This window comes from Coenobita brevimanus, chromosome 56 (genome assembly GCF_032717465.1).
Source record: "Coenobita brevimanus isolate Jiangsu-jjx chromosome 56, ASM3271746v2, whole genome shotgun sequence".
NCBI lineage: Eukaryota > Metazoa > Arthropoda > Malacostraca > Decapoda > Coenobitidae > Coenobita > Coenobita brevimanus.
This window is the reverse complement of record NC_137009.1, coordinates 15,550,067-15,572,278: the sequence shown is the minus strand read 5'-3', so window position 1 is coordinate 15,572,278 and position 22,212 is coordinate 15,550,067.

Sequence of the window (22,212 nt, the reverse complement as noted above, 5' to 3'; positions counted from 1 at the left end):
TGCTCAGCACTTCGCCGACCGCTCTGCATCTTCCAATCTCCTGCAGTCTGTCAGAGCCCTGCAGGCGCAGCTGTCCTCCTCTCGTGTTATAGCTATCCAGGCAGCGTGTAATAGGCCTGACCCTGCTGATTGTCCAATCACCAGTGGTGAGCTTCAGAAAGCTCTGCAACGCAGGGAGGACACTGCACCGGGGCTTGATGGGCTCACATACTCTGTTCTATCACACGCTGGAGATTGTGGTAGCAAGCGACTGCTTGATCTGCTTAACCTCTCGTGGTCTGAGGGGCGTCTGCCGAGGTCGTGGAAGGCGGCTGTCATTCACCCGATTCCGAAGCCTCGTGATCCCACTGCCATGCGCCCCATCTCCCTTCTCAGCTGTGTTGCCAAGACAGCTGAGAGGGTTGTGCGGGCTCGTCTTGCTTGGCGGCTGGGACCACTGCACCCAAGGATTTACGCTTACCATCCTGGCAGGAGTACCACTCATTGCCTTGCGTCTCTCCTTGGGGGAGCTGAGGGGAGGAAAGGGAATGGCTGTCTTCCTCGACCTCGAAAAGGCATTTGAACTGGCAAACCCCACTGTTATACTTGCAGCTCTTGCAGCAAGGGGTGTAGGAGGCAGGCTCCTATCTTGGATCAAGGATTTTTCCATGATCGATCTGCGGGGGGTCCGTTTTCAGGGGCATCTCTCAGCTTTTCATCTCCATCCCAATGGCACCCCCCAGGGGAGCGTCTTAAGCCCTCTCCTTTTTAACATCTTAATGGAGGGTCTTTTAACCGTCGATTATGGGCCAGGCATCTCTCTCCTCTGCTATGCAGATGATTTGGCCCTGGTCTTCACACGCCGAGATTGCTTCTCCCAGGCGTACTATGCCCTGTCTCGACTCCATGCCAAATGCAACGAGCTTGGATTGAAAATCAGTCTGGAAAAAACAAAGTGTCTGCCATTCGGCCTCCGTCCCCCAGACTTTCCATTGCTTCTCGGGGGTCACCAGCTTACTCTTGTCACTACACACCAGTATCTGGGGGTCTGGTTTGACCAAGGCCTAACCTTTGCAAGCCACGTCAGATACCTACGGGAACGTGCTTCCACCCGCCTCACTGCTCTCCGGTACCTTTCAAAAAGGAGCTTGGGGGCATCGTTTTCTGTCCTCCGCACGTTTTACATTCACTCCATAAGATCCCTGGTGGACTACGGAGCAATCTGTATGACTGGTCTCTCCCCACCTATCTCCAAGTCCTTGGAAGTTCTACAAAACAATGCTCTACGTATCATGCTCGGAGCTCCACCTTGGACCCGTCTAGTGAATTTGCGTTTGGAGAGTGGGCTGTCATCACTGACGCACCGCATTGCGCTACGCGCAGCAACAATCACACTCCAGCTGGTGCAGCGCCGGCCTGATCTACCTGTCTCAACCCTGCTCAAACGACTTTTGGGCCATCCACCTGAGGCGCTCCCTCAACGTGACTGGGCCCGAACCACAGCTGCCACCATTCACAATTTGGGAGCTGCTCCTAGCTTGTGCCAAGACCCTGATTCTCCTTTCCCTGGCTTTGAAGATCCACCACCTTGGACTCCACTCCCTTTCCATATCATCAGTCCATCAGAGGCCAAACCTCGCTCTTCTATTCCCGCCATGATTCGTCAGGATGGTCTTAGTCGGGTGGCTGCTTTAGACTCCCCAGGTTCGGCCACCTACTTTACTGACGGCTCTGTTTCTCCTGATGGCTCTGCTGGATCTGCTTTTGTTGTGGGGAATTTGGTTGAATCATGGCGCCTCTCCCCAGGAGTGTCTGCCTTCCAAACAGAGCTTGCAGCCATTTTGGGTGCATTGCGCCATGCTCATCACCACCATTATAGACGTGTCATTATCCATACGGACTGTCTTTCCTCCCTTCAACGGCTACGCTCTTTCTCCCTCAATGATAATGTGTTCCTCCTAACAGCAATTTACACGGTTGCAACTCTTCTTGTCCAAAGGGGAGCCAGTATCATACTTCACTGGCTCCCAGGTCATGTCGGGATTACTGGCAATGAAAGAGCTGATGACGCGGCACGCGCTGCCTGCACTCATCCAGAGATAACATTCCCCCTCTGCCCCAGCCCCTCATACATTCTTGGAGCACTAAAGGCAACCATAGGCAGGCAGTCCCGGGAGGAACACCAACTCTGCATCTCGGGGGGCTCTAGCTCTGCAGACTGGTATGCCACTGCTACATCATACTCTCCCCTCCTGCCTCCTAAGGGCCTGTCTAATTATTTAGTAGTGAGAATACGGAGATTGCGCCTGGGGTTCCCCTGCTTCAAACAGATCGCTGGTACAGAGCCTGATCCGTGTCCTCATTGCTTGGCCAGGTCCGATGTGCCTCTCGTACATTACCTCCTTCACTGCCCCGCTACATCTCTGCTAAGGTCTTGCCCCGATGGTCGCCATGCCCGATCGGGTGATGAATTTAGGGATGCTGCTGGCATTGTTGCCAGGGTACCTTTTAATGTTTTACTTAACATGGTGAGGGACTACCCTCCACCACGTTAATTTCGGAATGAGCACTATATGTGCAACTGTGACGGGCTCTTTGTTTGCCCGTGTCCCAGTTCAACTGGGACGAATATAAAAACCAAAAAAAAAAAAAAAAAAAAAAAAAAAAAAGGGCGGGATTGGTTGGTGTGGTGAGGGAGGTAGGTGCACTGGGCCAAAGGGATGGGGTGCCCGGTACGGCTTGTGGGTTGGTGATTGCACGTAGATTTCTAGAGGCCGGGAGATGGCTTTCTTACATTTTGTGGTTCAGCAGGTATATGGGTGGGTTGGTTGTGTATTGGTGGGTGGGTAACTGGCCGAAAATGGATTATCTGGGGAATTAATCTGTGGCGTATATTGGCCCATAGTTGAAATGGACCAATGGGGACATGTCCTTGAAGGAAGTGGGCCCAGGTTTAAGCATAGGTCCAAAGTTCATGAAGGGTCCATGAAGGAAGTAGGTCCGTGGGAGAAAATAGGTTCAGCTGGGGATTTGGTGTTTTCGTTGGGAAAAGGTAAGTCGGGGGAAAAAAACAGGTCCATGTACAAGTTAGGCACATGGAGGGGGGAGGAAAATAGATACATGAAAATACGTCCATGGGGAAACATGAGTCACACGAGGGAAAGGAAGTTCATGGAGGAAAAGGGGGTCCATTAGACAATAGGTCCATTGGAGAAAGTAGGTCCCTGGAGTAAAATAGGTCCATGAGGAAATACGGGATTGGGGAAGCTAGGTCAATAGGAGGAAAATAGGATCATGGGGTAAAAAGGATCGGTGAGAGCATTATCCATAGGAGAAAGTAGGTTCATGGGAACAAAAAGTTTATGCAGAAAAACATTCATGGAGCAAAATAGGTTCATCGGGCAAAAACAAGCCCAAGAGGGATATGGGTCCAAAGGGGAGAATGGGTCAAAGGGAAAAAGTAAGTACACAGAAAAACATGGGCCAATGTAATGAAAATACGCCCATAGTGGAAAACAAGTAGGAGAGGAGATGGGCCCTAAGGGTTGTAGATGTGAAATCTCATGTGTTGGAGGAGTCAGACTACTACTGGTTCAGTTAACAGAACCTCTGTTTAATTACTACCAAGATACAAATATTGCTGATTGCAGTTCCCTATGATACCTTTATTATTATAAGATATCTGCATAAATTTGTATGAATAATATTGCTCCTTGCTATTCGAGGGTCACCTGGTAGATTTCATGAAAACTCTTATATGAATATTTGAAATATAAACTCATACATGTTCATAAGCAAATGATCGAATTTTCTCATGTTAAGGTATAGTAGGAAACCGTAAACGAGACACTGTTGGTACACATGTTTGTGTAGTGAATTATACAGTGCCATGCAAATTTCAAAGCATGTGTCAATATTGCAGTGCCAAGCAAATTACAAAGCATGTGTCCTTATTGCCGATATAACAGAAGCATATTATGTAATAACTGTCTTTAGAATATAATGTAATTACTGAATCGTGTATATGGTTATATTTTGACCATTAAAACTCTCAGCCAAGTGTTACACTATGTTTTTGCTAGTGTACAAACATAAAATTATGTTTGGCTTCCCTTCTTCCGACATAAATTTTTCCCAGTTTTACTCAGTTCGTACATTCTACTACTTCTCCTACTATTTCCGAATTGTTTGACATGCACCGAACCTTCTCTCTCTCTCTCTCTTCAGCCCCCTCTGAAGCATGAACCCATTACTGGGCAGAGATAATGCATGCAAAATTTCTGCTTCTCTTGCAGAGTTCAAAATTAATTATCTGACTCATCACTGGCAGGAGCGCTCCTTGCCAGGTGTTTAACTACCCTTACTTATCAGTCAGACACCGAGTCAGGTCTCTGTCTGTCAGTACACATTTATCACTTTCACCTATTGTTCCCATGTATACCTCACTCTCCCCCTTTTTCCTCTTTCCCTCTCTTACAATAATACATACCCATTATCTCCACCCTCTTTTGTTCCCTCCTTACATTAAAATTCGGACATGCAGAACACAGACACCATCTGAACCCTTTTATTCTACCTCATTCCTTCTAGTTGACGAGTTACTGAGTATGGAACGAGGAGTTAGGGAAAGAGAGGAAAGAAGTGACAGTGAAGTGGCAGCTCAGAATAAGGGAGAAGTACGAGTAATGGGTGGATTGAGGTGTTGGAGATGGGGGATAGGTAGTAGTCTTGTCTTATGTGTGTGTGTGTGTGTGTGTGTGTGTGTGTGTGTGTAAAGTAATGTGTAGAATACCTCAGCAGACTTAAAAGGATCTTTGTATGAGTCACCTTGCACACAATAATACAGTCTAATGACGAACGAGACACAGACACGTGTTTTGTGGCAAATTATCAAATAATGGCTTGCAACATTTACAGTCAGACTAGACATGATAATTCCTTTCTCTCATCTCCATCATCATTACACTCATTTGGCAAGTTAAACACAGGCGATGGGAGTTGCTGAGTAGAGGACTTCTTTAATACTATAATAACTGCTTTGCTGTATGAACGATTGTATAATGTCATAATAAAATCGAAACATAGTACCAGCCATAAAGCCTCTTAGCAGGCTATAGTGTCCAAATACTCTCAGTTATCCTTCCACCTTGTTTTTAAGTAATATACCTCTGTTAGCTAGTTTACTGTAAATAGGAATTTCGGAAAGTATATACACAGAAACCACGATGAACCGTATTAATCCCGGTTGTTAAAAGATACAGTTTTTAATGCTACAGTGTGGTTTATTCAAATACTAATATGAGCTTAAACACTCCACTGTAGCCCTCAATGACGCTATGTAGCCGCTGTAGTAAGAAAGCAGAGAGTTAATGCACAAGTTGAGGCTTCCATCTTATCTCTTCCCACTCATTCGCCACATGATTCATTAACTGCCGTGATGTCCTCTTGTGTGCAGGCTCCCACACGCGATGTTTACCAAGATATTTTCAATAGTGTTGAGGTCACAACAGTTTCTGGGCCTGGACACACTGCGTTAGAAAAACTGGAGATCATAGGAAGTAGGAAATACAGACAGAGAAAGACAGTTCCAGAGTTGACCTGTTGCATAAATGAAGGATTGGGAGTAACGGTGAACTCTTGCATTAGAGAGCTGGAGAGAAAAGGCATGAGAGTTTGTTGTTTGACGGGTGCTACGCTCCCATCGTAGATCTGGAGGGATGCAAGCAGACAGTTCAGAGAAGCAGTGACCACTGAAGTAGCAACAGAAAAGAGATAAAGATGCAACAGTCCGGTGAAGAGACAGAGGTTGAAGAGACCCAGTAAGAAGAGGAGAGTTAATGAGACAAAAAGCCTTTGACTCCAACTTGTTGAGAAGAACTGTATGTGTGGAGCCTCCCCACACATGAGAGTTGTACTCTACACAGGGGCGAATAAAACTCATGTATAAAGTCAACAATTGTGCAGAGGTAAAGAAGGCACAGAGTCGTCTTAGCACACCTAATCTCTTGGAAGCAGATTTTACAAGAGATGAAATATGATCTTTCCAAGATAAGTCCCTAGTGACTGAAACCCCAAGCATGTTCAAAGATGATGCAGGACTGAGCTGGATATTATTAACCCTCCCGGTCCCGATCGATTTTCCACCACTGACTCCCCCTAATCCCGACCAATTTTGGAAAAAACTTTTTTTGGCTCAAACCTCTGCTTTTGGTGAGAAACATCGAAAATTCATAGAGAAATCACTCAACTGAGCTTTAAAATATTGGATACAGGTAGCAGTACCCCTTATCTGACTGTGTTTTCTATCAGCCTGGCTCCAAAGAAAACGAGTTCTATGGGAGGGTAACTATTCCACACCACTGATAAACGATATATATTTATTTAGTTGGTACGATTTATATGTAGTACGAGAGTATACTGGTTTTCACACAATAATATAGGGAATATAAGCATTGTTTAACTCATCAAATACATCAACATATCTGATCTTTTTTGGCGACATTACCTGATCATCATTTCTGACTGTTTCTTCCTCTGATGCTACGTAAACCTTGTCCTCCACATTGTCATCAACTGGGGAATCATTCTGGCCTTGAATTTTGTACCGTGGCACAACATGTCTTTACTGGCCAGGTCACTGGTAACAGATAAATTGCCAAGACAATGGCGTGCTGGGTGGGGAGGTCATTCGGGGTAAGGCATTGTCCCTCCCTGGCATCTTGTAGAGGAAGGTGTCCCGTGTATACATACCAAAAATCACACGCGGAATTTAAAAAATGTGCAAATGACAGACCTTTCAATTGATGCATGTTTATATACGTCAACAGATGTCAGTGACAAAACGTTCGGATGTATATATACGTCAACGGGATGCAGCAAGTTAAACGTCAGTGGGTACTCCTGTGGAAGATTTTGATGGATTGATATGTGTAAAAACTGAGTCTTTGATGTATTAAAAACAAGATTATTTTTACCCAGTCAGAGATATGAGCCAAACCAGACATTAGGTATGCCATAGCCTCATCCCTTGTTTGTTGAAGAACCTGCCGAGCTGGACATTGCGAGAACTGATTGGAAAGGTGAAGGGTGGAATCATCAGCGAATGAATGGATAGGGTTAGATGTACAGCTTAGAAGGTCATTGATGAACAAAAGGAAGAAAGCTGATGATATGACAGAACTCTGATGGTTCTAGGAGAAGAACGGTGGCCGTCTACAAAAGCAGCTTTATAATGGCCAGAAATGAAGCTGTATATGATGGCACAGATAGAAGGATAGAAACCATAAGATAGCAGTTTGAAAATTAAAGACTTGTGCTAGACTCGAGCGAAAGTGTTTGAGAGGCCAATTACAATGATAAAGCTTTCGCCAAAGTCCCGAAATGAGGATGACAGGATTCTTAAAGGTAGGTGAGAAGGTCGCCAGTGGAACGTCCCTGACCAAACCCATACTGACAATCAGAAAGATGGTTGTGATAGGGAAAATGCTTTAAAATTTTTCTGCCAAGAATAGACTTGAAAACTTTGGAGACACAGGATGTTAAAGCAACTAGGTGATAGTCAAAGGGTCGGAAATGGTCACCCGAGGATGGGGGAGGCGGTAGCTCAGTCAGTAGAGAGGTGGCCTGCAGTCATACCGGACCCAGATTCAAATCCCCGCTAGGGCAGGGAACAGTTTAAGGATTTGAATTTAATAAAAGCAGAGTTTACTGACCTACCACAAGACCCGCTGACATGTTGTAAAAACACCCCTGCTAATACCAATACACCAGTCCTGTCTGAGACAGCCCTAGCGTATATTCAATTGGGATGGTGGGTGTTAGCGCCGAAGCGGTGACATATAGAGGTGTATAGCATGTAGGAGGACTACTGGATCTTGGGTGCAGGCTGTGAAGCCTATACCCAGAGTCAGACACATAAAAAAAAAAAAATCCAGCAAAAAGAAAGGTACAAGTTGAAAGACAAAGGCGAAAGAGTTTACCTAGGCAGTTTGCAAGCACAGAAACACAGTTCTTGAGAACAACAGGAAGGACCCCATCAAGCCCAGATGCCTGGTTAGTATACTGAGGCCAGTGATGGCAGAAAATACATCAGCTGAAGAAATTTTAATGTCAGCCATGAGGAAGTCAAAGGAGGGATGTGATGGAGGGACAGCATGGGAATCGTCTAAGGTGGAATTGGAGGAGAGAGTCTGAGCAAAGAGATCTGCATTAACAGTAGATGAAATAGTTACAGAGACATCAGAGTTGAAAAGAGGAGGGAAGGATGATGAGGTAAGTTGTTAGAAAGATATTTGGGAAGGTGCCAGAAGAAGCAGGAACAATTCAAGTTGGACAGTTGAGAGCATTTAGTAAAGATGAAAAGAATTTTAGCAGAGCAAAGAATAGACTCAGCACGATTCTGGGAGGAAGCAAGAAATAATGTGATTAAGAGGTGGGTTGGCTCCAGTACCTTTTATAGGCCAGCATTAGAACAAGCGTGATAAAACCAAGGCTTTTTTGCATTTGTCAAAGGATATGAGAAAGGAATGTATGCTTCCATGCCCGAGAGAATAACCTCCGTAATGTGCAAGGCACACTCAGATGGCTCCCGGATATGAAAGTCATCTTTCCAGGGAAAATTAAAGTAGTACTGCCTGAGGGCCTCCCAGTCAGCAGCTCCAAAGTGCCACAACCGACGTTTTGTTGGAGGGTCCATAGGCTGAACTGGAATGATAGGACAGGTTAATATAATAAGGTTCTGATTGGAGGAGCCCAAATGAAAAAAAATATTAACAGCATAAGCAGAAATATTAGGAAAGCCCAAAGTGGTGGCGAACATTGAAAACACCCAGGATGGAGATTTTTATGGAAAGGAGAAACGGATAAGATGTTTTGCATCACAGAAGTAAGATAGTCGAAGAACTTTTCATAGTCAGTAGAATTAGGGGCTAAGTAAACAGTACAGATATATTTAGACAGAGAATGACAGGAAAGCTCATGCCAGAGAGTAGATAATTCAGAAGAATCAAGTTCAGGAACACGACAGCAAATAAGTCGTTTTGTACATAAACATAACAGCCACCGTTGGCTTTGAAATGTGTATACAGTAGGAGGATACAGAGAATGGTTTGCTATCAGTTGCCTGAGACAGCTAAGTCTCAGCTTAGATGAGAAGGTGAGGTTTAGAGGAGGAGACATGGTGCTCAACAGAGAGAAAGTTAGAGGAAAGGCCATGAATGTTGTGGAACTGAAGAAGATGCGAGTCATACAGTGGTTTCAGGAAATTCGTTTTGTCGTCACTGGTGTCATATGCACGGAGTGACTTTATGCTGAAAGTTACCGCTCCCTTCTCTATTAAACCTAAATTAACCTAACCTAACCAAACCTAACCTTAACCTAACCTTATCCTAGATCAACCTAAATAAACCTAAACTAAACCAATCTTAATTCACGAAATGACAAATTTCACAATCTGCTTGTAACATACATATATATCTTTATTTATATATGTCCATATATCGACCTATAGTTAGCTAAAGGTCGATAAGACATCCAACTATCTTCCTGACACATGTATTTCATACAATGTTGTTGATAAATGGAACAAAATTTGAGATAACAAGTGGATACTTTCAAAATAGAAGCTAAACGGCCACTCGGCGCAAGCCACTGAGCGGAACGGTAACTTTCAGCATAAGTCACTCCGTGCATAGGACACCTGGAGAGGGGCGGATGTCGAGGGCATTTATGGTCCCCCCCTTCCCCTCGAGGACTCCAAAGCTTCATAGAATGACATTTTTTTTTTCTTATTTTGAATAGAAAGTGTAGTGTGTAATGTGCATGTAGTTTGGTGCTGACAGAGAAACTTGTATTGGAGAGCATGCTGGCCTACTCTCTGTTAATGAAACACTGAAAAAGTACAGCAAAGGGGAATGGTCAGAAACTAGTCCCGAGGGCTGATAGATTGGACCTCCAGCTCTCTCTGTCATCAGCTTTCCATTCACTTTGGCAGTACTGCCCTGCTCAACTAGTGCTACAGTCTACTCCCATGAATCAAGGTGTTTCAAAGGAATAAACTGACCATAATAAATGGAGCTACCAGTCATTCTCTGGACACACACACACACATACTGGTGCATGCATACTCACAGGGTAATGCAATACACTGTCACAAGTGGTAGCCTATTTGTAAATAATACTCCATCAGCGGTATATGACAAGGAAACCTTCACCATTCAGTTAACAGCACCTTTCTCTACAAATAGTTAAATAAACCAAACAAGGACAAAAAAAATATATAAAATATCCGAATCTAATGAAGAGTTGATGCGCCATGGGAGAAAAGCAGGGCGGATAATGGTCTGCGGGTGCCGAACAATGTGCTAAGAGTGACAGGAATACTAGAACGTAGTAGTATAGAAACCAGAGGAAAATACAGGGAACGAAGGAATGGACCGCGAATATAATGTTCATTATTTTTTTTTTTTATGAATGGAAGAAGGAAAAACAAAGGGACAAAAATAAGTCCATGTGCCATAAGGCATCCTCCATTCGTAAAATACTTATAACAACTGGATTTAAATTTGAGAGGATTAAATGTATGTGGGAAGCAACTCCCAGGAAGTGAATTCCAGAGAGTAGTAGTTCGGGGGATAAATGAATTTTGATAAGCAGAGGTTCTGCATTGTGGGGGAGAGAGAGTGAGTTCATGGGCGCTCCCAGCTGCCCGAGTATTTCGGGAGAAAATGTGAAGGGGAGGCACAATTGAAGCCAGTTTGTCTGAGCACTTACGGTAAAAATATCGATAAAATAATGCTAAAGATGCAACATCTCTACGTACTGATAATGGAGGAAGATCCTGCATTATGGCAAGATTATTGATTAATCTAATGGCTTTATTAAGAATTTTGTCTAACTGCCTCAATGCAACCACTCCACATCCACTCCACAGTGGTGAATATTATTCGATCTGAGAACGCATAGAATATTGCATAACACTTAACACACTAGCAGATTATTGCAAAATACATGAAAGACGGAGATACTGGTCTAGATGCATTATGACAACATAACAACTATTGTGATACACATGGTTTTATTTAAAAGGGATTGATCTTAGGACTGTTGTGTATTAACTCGATTGGCTTATTTGTATAATTCTGTGTGTGTGTGTGTGTGTGTGTGTGTGTGTGTGTGTGTGTGTGTGTGTGTGTGTGTGTGTGTGTTGTCACTGGCGTAGTTACCCCAGTAGCGAATGGGTGAAATAGAAGACAAGATGATAATGAAAGGAGAGAGAAGTAAGATGTTAAGAACATTAAATCTTTTCTCTTATCAGTTTTGCTGCCTGTAAAGGATAACCCTAGACCCCACGTCTACTTAATTAGCGGTCCACTTTTGCCTTCTCAACTGATAACACACCACATGTTTTTCTCACAAATTACACAGAAGATTCCTCTTGTCCTTGAAATACTGGGTGTGACATAATGTGGGAGGAGCAAAGTAGGGATGTTTGCCAATTAGAAGCCTAAATGGCATTTTGGTCACGTTCTTGATGGCACGCAATTGGTTCTGTGTGGAGTGTATGAGGCCCTCATTGGTAGCAGGTGCCTCTATTGTTTCTGTATGGTCGAAGATTATTTTTAAGATAGCCTAGTGGTTAATTAGCTGAGAGAGGCGGAGTAAGTCTCCTTTATAAGGTCGAGGAAAATGTGAAGAGACACTTTTTTGTCTCCTTTTGTACAGACACTCATTTTGTCTCTTTTTTGTACAGGGAGTTGGTAGTAGGATGAGTGAAAACGGAGTGAGGTTTGGAAGCTTCTGTCTAGCAAATGACTTAGTCATCGGGGGCACACTCTTTCAGCATTGCAATATACACAAGACAACTTGGGTGTCGCCGTGTGGAAAATATAAAAATCAGATTGATCACATCGCTATCAGTAGGAGGCATAGAAGTTCTCTGCTAGATGTTCATGTTAAACGGGGAGCGGATATTGGTAGTGACCATCAACTCAGCATTGCAAAAATAAGGTTTAAACTTAAAAATCAGAAGAAGGAAAAATCTGGTGTTGGTAGATACGATATTGTTAAGCTTAGAAGGGAAGGAGAAGAAAAGGAGGAATTCAGATTAGAATGCAGAAATAGGTTTTTGGTGTTGGAAACGTTGGAAGAGGGGGAGAGAAGTGTAGATGAGATGTGGGAGGATGTGAACAAAGTTTTGCATGAGACTGCTGAATGTATGATTGGAAGGAGACATAGATTCAGGAGAAAGAAATGGATATCAGAGGAAACGTGGGATATGATAAAAAAGAGAGGTGAGGCTAAATTGAGGAGTGAGATGCAATGCGTTGATGAACGAGAGATTGAATTAGCAAGAGCTGCGTACTGGAGTTTGAATTCAGAAGTAAGAAGGTTAGCTAGGAGAGATAAAAGAAGATATGTGGATGAAAAGGTTGCAGAAACTGAAATCTTAATAAACAAAAATGATGGACAGAGTCAAAGAATAGCATATGAATCGATTAGAGAACTGAGTAGTAATGCAGGTAAACGCAAGGAAATACCAGTTAGAGACAGGGAATGAAATTTATTAACCAAAGATGGAGATATTAAAAATAGATGGAAAGAGCATTTTGAGACAGTTCTTAATAGACCAATACCACCAGAAGAGGATATACCGTCTGCTCAGGAAGATTTAAATATAGAAATAGAAGAGTTGAGGCTTGCAGAAGTGGAGAAAGCAGTAAAACATTTAAAGAATAATAAGGCACCAGGGGAGGATGGTTTATTTCCGGAAATGTTTAAAGTGGAGGGGGATAGATTAATAATGATCTTGACCAAGCTATGCAATAAGATATGGGTGACGGGGTTACTACCATCAGTTTGGAAGAATGGTGTAATTGTTAAAGTTCCGAAGAATGGAGACCTGAGTGAATGTGGTAATTGGAGGGGAATCTCTTTGTCACCGATAGCTTTGAAAGTTTTCAGTAGAGTGTTGTTAAATAGGTTGGAGCCGGTGGTTGAGGGTATTCTGAGGGATGAACAGGCTGGTTTTAGAAAGGGACGTGGTTGCAATGATCATATCTTTATAGTTAGGCATTTGATGCAGCAAGTTAATGAAATGAGAGTACCGTTAAGTCTTTGTTTTGTTGATTTTGAAAAGGCTTTTGATAGTGTTTCGAGAGAGACTATGGGGAAGATCATGAGACATTATGGAATACCAGAGGAGTTTGTGAGGGTCATTATGAACATGCATGAGGACACATTTTGTAAAGTGATGGTTGATGGTTGTCTGAGTGATTCGTTTGAAGTCAAGTCCGGAGTAATTCAAGGTGGTGTTCTATCGCCTTTACTATTTATATTGGTCATTGATTACATTATGAAACGCGTTGGAACAGAAACCGGTGCTGGTATACTTTGGGGAGAGAATAGGAAACTTTTGGATTTAGATTATGCAGATGATATAGTTTTGATTTGTGATGGGCCAGAAGAGATGCAGAGAGTGTTGGACTGTTTGGTGAGTGAAGGTCGCAAGGTGGGTTTGGTTATTAATTGTGGAAAAACTGAAATAATCAATATGAATATGGAAAATGCGCAGGAATGTGTAATTGGAGGTATGGTTGTAAAGCAAGTTGATAGGTTTAAATATTTAGGTACTTATTTAGCCAAGGATGGTTCTTTGAACTTTGAATTCGAGGAAAGGTTAAAGAAGGCTAATCAGGCAATGGGAATGCTTAAAAATATTTGGAATAATAAAAATTTTTCTGTGCATACAAAAATCAAACTTTATAAGGTAATGGTTAGGAGTATCTTAATTTATGGACACGAGTCTTGGTACAGCACAGTGACTATGGAAAATAAATTCTTGGTGTTTGAAAATAAAGCACTTAGAAGAATATTAGGAGTTAAGTGGTGGGAAAGGATACCAAATAGTAGAATTAGAGAAATAACGGGAGTGCAGCCGATCGATGAATATGTTAGATTCTCACGATGGAAGTGGCTAGGACATGTGTATAGGAGACAGGGAATAGTACGAGGTACACCAGGGTGGGTGGCACTTGGTAGGAGAGGTAGAGGAAGGCCAAAAGAGACGTGGGTGAGGACAATGAGACGGGAAGCTGGAGATGAGTGTTGGGGAGATCTTGAGGAGTTAGCACAAGATAGGATGTGGTGGTGTGAGTTCATCGAGGCCCTATGCATCCCCGAGGGTGCCACAGGAAATGATTGATTGATTGATTGACACATTTTGTCTCATTTTTTGGTACACACATTTTTGTACACATCTGTACACATTTACTGTCACGTTACACTTTTGTCACATTGTGTTGCACTTTTCCCCAACACTACTCAATACGTGACTTTGATTTAAAACACACTATTTGCGTACCATTTCCCATTTTTGGTTCACTCTCCATTTACACTAGTGTGTGAATTATATGTGGATATAACCTTCGAAGTCTACACGTTTCCTCGAGCTTTGTGAGTACTTAGCTTCCACTGAGTGTATTCTGGTTAGGTAAGAAATAACTTGTTTTGTATTTGCATTCTGAGGCCTATATGAATCCTCCCTTTTGTAAAACGAACCCTGGTTTCTTCTTTGGTTGTGTATGTTATAGTGTACAGTAAAGTTTAGTTAGTTTTCTTGCAAACTTTATCTTATCCCTTTTGGTGCTTAATTAAGGGTTAAGAGTGCATTGTAATATACACCGCCATAACAGTGTGTGTTTAGATACTTCTGCACACTTTATGCACCATCAGTATGTCTCACAGATGTTTACGTGTAACTTGCTTTCCCTTTACGTGTGCAGTCTCCATGAAGTAATTTGTTTTTCATTTAATTTTTCTAACAGCTGCCTATCTTTGCGTACTAAATCCTTAGCAGATTTATATTCAAGAAATAACGCAGTTATTAATTCAACAAGTATAGTGTGTTCGAGGCTTAATTCTTTGAGCTGCTGATCATGAGCTTATGAGACGGGCGATGCAAATCCCAAAGATTATTTTATTCAGTGTTGAGCTTGTTAAAAAAAAATACATTTCGTTGAAGCCATTTTATATTTTGCAGTCAATAATTCAGTGTCAAGTCACAGACATAAAGTATGGAATAGAGGCATATTCATGATACCGTGAGTAAATATACAGTAGCCTATATTGCAGAAGGAGAAACCTGTGTGTCAGCCAATCACCATCTGTGTTACAGGCCCATCTAGAGAGTGGTGGGAGATTTATTCATAAAAAGAATATTAAGCCCTATTAGGGACTGGAAAAGAGTGTATCTCTTTCATTGTGGCCAACTGTGCACCTGACTACAAGCTACTCACATCTTATTCCCACAATTGTTATAAAAATTACGTTTAGACTATGGACCTTGCTTTCCCTAGTCGAATTGCCTTAAGAATATGGTCGCAAGTTTGAAGTAATTCATTCAATTGGACCTCACATGTAAGTTGGCATAGTTTACATTTAAATAATCCTGAGTGAATGCCTACTAGACAATGATTTTCATTACAAACTGTGAAATTCTGCTTGAGGAAGTGTCTACTTCTCACGTGATCATTATTAATTAGTCTGAGTATTCTCTGCTGTTATTAAGTAGTATTTAAGAGTTATTTCCAAGTATTCTCTGCTGTTTTTAAGTGGTATTTAAGAGTTATTTTTTAATATAGATGCCACATTTTCAAGTTTATATATGCCTTATTGACGACTTACATATAAATATCCCTATTAAAATATCTAAAGATTATAGAACGCTGTTTAGTCAGATGCTGGTCAGATTTTACCCTCAGTTGTGATACGAAATAGTGGTGGTTGTCTAGCAAGTATTGGTGGTGATTCTTGAGTGGGAGTTTGTGGTGATTTACGAGTGGGAATTGGTGACGAATTATGAAGTAGTGAAAAGTCTTAGTGTGGTTATTGCGATACTAGGACTGTGGTGATCCTTGAAGGGGGATTGGTGGCGATTCATAAATCCCGGCGATTCTCGACCAGACAAGAATGTTGATTTCAGAAATAGTGTTTATTGTCAAGTCCTGGCGATTCTCAGGTAAGTCTTCATGTAGGGATTTTTTTTTCCTCTGTATTGACGACGTTTGGAGCCAAGCAGCGAAGTGTTCCAGTACTAACAGCAATACTCCGCTTACATAGCCTATGAGGAGGATGGAGAAGGGACCCTGAAGGTGGTATAAGTCCAGAACAATCTGCGAAAGGAATATTGATATTCTTATAAGTGGTATGGTTTGTACATTAAAAAGTTTATATGATGCTTTGTTTTTATTCAATACTTTCAAACAAAAAGCAGATTGTTTACGAATTAGGAAATGAATATGAACTTTACTTGGTTGCTAGAATGAAACGAAAGAAATCCCCTGGTAATAACAGTTATAAACTAAAGAAAAGATCATTGTTAAAAAATCGTTTAGTAAGATTCTGAATTCTTGCTACCATCAGACGATTTGATGAAGCTTATAAGAGAAATATCGATCTAGAGGTGTTAGAACCGCCTTCGTTTTACTCTGTAACTACTAGGACATGCTATTAAAGTAGATAAAACAGTTTTGTAGTAGCAATAATACATTAGAGGCTGTCATCGGACTGAAAAAAAAAAAAACTTTTTCATTAAGGTAAATAATATTTTAAAAATTCTTGTTGCCATTAAAAGTTTTTTTTAAAAAGGGAAAACAGTCTTTTCGCACTGCAGATGTATTATGTAACCCCCTCACTACCGGGGGATTCACTTAAAGTAAACGTTGCCTATTGTACAAGAAGTAGCAAGAACAAATTGAACAAAAGCATTATCTTAAAATTTCCAAACAATGAATGGCATTAGTGCATTAGTATACTACACTAAGTTCAGATATATTTTATCTGTCAATCACACATTACTAATGATTTTTATTATATTTCATCGATCCCAAATCTTACTGGTAGTCTTCTCATCAGCCTATTTTCCTTTTGATTGCTTGAATGTTACTTTTATTTCACAACACATGCATATTACAGTACTTACACAAACCTTCATCATCATCATCATCGTCATCAGCCATTACAAGTCCACTGTTGAACAAAGGCCTCCCGCAGCTTCACAAATTCCTTGACAGAGCCAATCTTTGCCACGTTTTTGATGCAAATTTCTCTATCATATCTCTCCACCTCATGTCTGGCCTTTTTCTGCTACACTTACAATACAATCTCTTGGTGTCAAGTTTGTCAGCCTCTTGCTCCATCGGTTATCCCTTATTCTTGTTACATGGCCTACCCACCTCCATTTCTGTTCTTTTATAACTTATATAATTTTTTTTTTTTACTTTAGTCTGCTCTCTCACCCTAGCTGATCGTGTCCTGTCTCTTAAAGATATTCCCAACATTGACCTTTTCATTGCTGTCTGAGGACGTATTAGTTTATTTTCCATCGATTTTGTCAGTTTCCAGGACTCACAACCGTACATCATAGCTGGGATTATACATTCGTTATATACTTTTCGTTTCATACAAGCTACTTTTCATGAAGTCTCTGTGTTTACCTAAAGCTTTCTATCCAACTGTAATGCGTCTTTTTATTTCGTTATCATGGTCTTTCATTACTTTTAGTATTTGCTCCAAGCAATTGTACTCCTCGATTTCTCCAAGAATTTCTTTGCTTATTCTGATGACGCTCTATGGTGTGTGTCTGAATTAAACATTAGTTTTACTCCAGTTCATTTTTAGCCCTACTTTGAGACTTTCTCTGTTCAGGTCATTTAACATTTCTTGCAAAGTCTATGCTGTTTCTGAAATTAAGGCAATGTCATTGCAAATCTTAAATGGTTTAGCTTTTCTCCATCTATGTTTGACCTTTGTTTTCCCAGTCTAGCTTTCTGAAAACGCTTTCTAGCCATGCTGCAAATAATTTTGGAGATACTGTATCCCACGCTCATCTCAATCTTATTTTTTTACGAGTCTTTATGTAATTAACTGAAGCAATTCCCTCTTTATATAATTATGTTTTCGAGAAGTTTTACAATGTTCTCATTTACCCCTTGTTCTCGCAGTGAATTAGTAAATGCTATGTGCTCCACTGAGTCAAAGCCTCTTCATAATCAACACAACCTAATCACAGTGGTTTATCATATTCTGTAGTTTTTTCAATTAGCTGATTCATTATGTGTAGATGATCAGTAGTCGAATATCCGCACTGGAGGGAGTCCTGCTTATTCGCGAGGTAGGTTTTCTTCCAACTCTGTTGTTATTCTGTTCGTAAGGACTTTAGTGAAGAGTTTGTAAGTGACTGATAATAAGCTAATGGGCTGACAGTTATTAAGATCTTTTGAGTCATCTTTTTTGTAATGTTCAATAACTATTGTATTACACCATGTTTTGGGAATTATCTTCTTTTCTATACATTGAGTAAATAAGTAGACAAGCCAGTTTTGTACTTCTACTCCAGCATCCAACAGTAAATCCGCTACTTTTCCATCTTCTCCTGGAGCCTTCCCTCTTTTCATATTTTTTTAAGAAAAACGTTTATTTCGTCAGATGTTACCTCAGGTATTTCACTTGTGTCAAATGAAAAGTTAGCTATTGATACTACTGTCTTTGATGCATACAGTTCTTTGTAAAATTCTTATACTTTCTTCACCATTTTATCTCTGCATTAAAAGACTTCATAATTTTTGTCTTTCAGTGATAAAATATAATTTGTTGCTTTCCTAGTGCCATTTTACTTCGGACCTGTTTCAGACTTTTTCATTTTTTGATGGCTTCTTTGATGTGATCTATGTTTCTCTTTCTTTTTTTCTTCTCTTTGTCTCTTGTTGATAAGCTCATTTAATTCCTCTCGTTCTATTTCATCTTTCTTTGTTTTTCCTTTCCTTTCCATTTTTTTTTTTTTTTTTTCATGAGCACGTGTCTCTTCCGAATAATTCTTGACCTTAGTTGTACTAACTTCTGTACTGCCTCTGCTGATTCTCTTAGCATTTTTGTTAGTCTGTCATTCAGCTCATCAATGTCACATTCATCATTGTCTGGAGCCTGAAATCTGTTCGTTATTTCCAACTGAAAGGCTGCTTTGTTTTCGTTTACTTTTAAAATATAAGCCTCGAGGTTTTCACAATCCGTGATTTTTTATTTCATTCCATTATATGATTATTACGGCAGTATGCACAAATCTAAACTGCGAGAGGAAGCTGATTTTTAGGGACACTTAATGAACGCTTATGGTTAATCGATGTCAATAAAACTTGAGTGCCATATTCCAGAGCAAAGTCAGCAACGAAATAGTGAAGCCATGTATTCTTCATCATATGTTTAAAAATCAATGCAAAGTCTTCTCGCCTGTTTTCTCCTTTGCAATCTGAGGTTTAACACAGCCATGGTAAATTATTAATGTTTTAATCTGTTACCAGGCGATTTAGTTCAGTTTCGGAGAGCACAGAAGCAATGAGTGAGTTAATAGAGGCACTGTCTATTGCCTCCAGTGACCATGATGAGTAAAAGCATCTCAAGCTACCAAGAATACATCAAAGTTAAAGGGCTAAGGTTTAGGCATATGGCTGTCACTTTTACTGTTTACTACTTATTTCCCTTATTCACCTACCTGTTTCGGATATGTCTTAGTTTCAGGTTCATTTTCTTCTTGAATGTTTCTTGGTGTATTCTTCCTCCGCTGCTCCTTCAGGTAGACTGGGTAGATGTCAGTGAGCCACTTGGTGATGAGTCCAAACTGCATACACCTCCCCATCACTGCATTGAAATGTCGTCTGTACGGAGCTCCCTCAGTGAAATAAATGATACTCAAATTAGGGACCTGCAAATCAAAACTTAGATGGTTTGGCACGTTGGAAAATAAAACCATACACTAACCAATAAGTGACTGGAAGAGTCGTCTATATGAAGGACCATTAGTGGAATAAAAATGAGTTAAAGAACAATCAGTTCCCGAAAGAACCCCTTTAGTCAAATGGCATATTCTAGTACTGGCATCTTAAGATTGCTGCCTTCAAAATAGCAGAGAGTGAAAAGTAAAGAAATTAGATATATCTGTGTGTGTAAGTATTCTACTGAGTCAGCGATACTTGTTCACCCTGTTCCTGCCAGTTTTTATTAAATTGCTACATTCTGTTGCTTCGTGTTGGTCTTAAGCGAAAGACGTACCCCAAAGTGCTGGTTCTTGGACAGAATGGTAAATAATCAACATAAAAGAAAATGGCATAGTTTTATTTTTTCAATATGAGAGGTGTTTTCTGTGTTTAACCCTTCTCAGATAAACCTAAAATTATATCCTTACTTAGGTAATGTGGGGTCTGTCTGACCCCAATCTTTAAAAAATCACCAAAAATACTTACAACTTTATTGAATCAATCGCTTGTACACAGTTTATGTAGCCCTTTTCCTTCATTTTAGTGCAAAATGTATGAAAATATAAGTGACGAACTATTGTATGGAAAATTAAAATGAAAAACATCAAAAAATTTTATTCCAACTGAAATTAGTGGCTGCAATACCCAAACTGATATGTTCCACCAGTTTTCTTTCATTGCATGCTGTACAGTAATGGCCAATGTTTCTGTAATAAGTAAGAGAAGCACATGTCATAAAATATTTTTTATTTTTTGGTATGGAAGATATGTATGGAAAAAAAAAAATCACAGGTTAGGTAATGTGGGGTCCAGTGGACCCCAAGGCCCTTCATCGCGAAAATAGACCCAGATCCCTAACTGTCCCCATCACCTCCCTAAACTAGTCTGCTAGTCAGGAAGGCAGAGGGAAAACCAGATCCCAAGACCTTATAGTAATATGTGAAACAACACTAAAAAAAAATAGCGTGGGGTCCCACAGACCCCATATTACCTGAGGAGGGTTATTACAGTCAAATGGAGTTAATAAGAATAAACTAATGCATCATCAGTCTGACGGTGTCAGGTGCTTAGTGTTATTATGAAAACTGCAAATAATCTCCTGTCACTTGGTACAAGGGTTGTCAGTATGGAGCTCCCTTTGTGCAATAAATATGTTGTGATGAAGGGAACACAAAGCCTCCATAACTTTGGCATTTGGGTGCAGGTCTGGATTTAGGCATAAGATATGCATGCTACAGTTTAGGACTTCATAGTCTGATGAGGTCATTATTTTTTTTCTTTTAAATGCAAAGAAGAAGGACTTTAAGGCTTGAGCCCCACAAGCCCCACTAGCTTCCAGAAAAAAAAAAAAAAAAAAAAAAAAGCCAAGTTCAAGATCCGTTCTTTTCGACATGTCTGGACACTTTGGGTTTAAAAGATTGGAGGTCACAGGCAACAGTAAATACAGAGAGAAAAACAGCTCCAGAGTTGATCTGTTGCACAGCTGGAGACAAAAAAAAAAGGGATGAGAGTTTGCTCACAGATGTGTGCCATGCACCCACCATAATGGTGAAGGGATGCAAGCAGACAGTTCAGAGTAGTGACCATTAAAGTATTCGTAAAACAGATGTAAAGATGCAACAGAACTTCGTAGAGACAGAGGCTGAATGGAACCAGTAAGAGAAGGAGAATGAGAAGAAAAGCCTTGGACTCCATCTTGTTGAGAAGAGCTGTATGAATGGAAGCTTCCTAACAGATAAGAGATGTACTCAACACAGCGGCAAAAAATGGGGGGGGGGGAATCAACAACTGTGCAAGAGTATTGAAGGCACAGAATCGGGTTACAATACCTAATCTCTTGCAAGCAGATTTTATGACAGAAATAAAATGATCTTCCCAAGATTAATCCGGAGAGGATGAAACACCAAGTATGCTTCAAATGTTGATGCAGAATTGAACTGGATATTGTTCAGTATTAAAGGATACGCCTGGAAAAGATTTTGACGAGTTGAAAGATATAAGAGTGAGTTTTTATTGGCTTAAATACAACGATATTACTCGTACCTGATTCAGAGATGCAAGCGAAGTCTGACATTAAGTGTGTCGTAGTCTCATCTCGGGCTAGTTGAAGTAATAGCTGACATGGATGCTACGAGAAGTGAATGGAAAGGTAAAGGGTGGGGTCATCAGTGTACTGTATGAGTGGATAGGGTTAGATGTAGAGTTTAAAAGTTCATTGATGAACAGAAGGAAGAGAGTTGGTGATAGGACATAGGCCTGAGGAACACCACTACTGATAACTCTAGGAAGAGACCTGTGGCCGTCTACAACAGTAGCTATAGATTGACCAGAAAGGAAGGTAGAGATGAAGGCACAGATGTTGGAATACGAACCACAAGAGGGCAGTGTGGAAATTTAAACTTTATGCCTAACTCGATCGAAAGTCTTT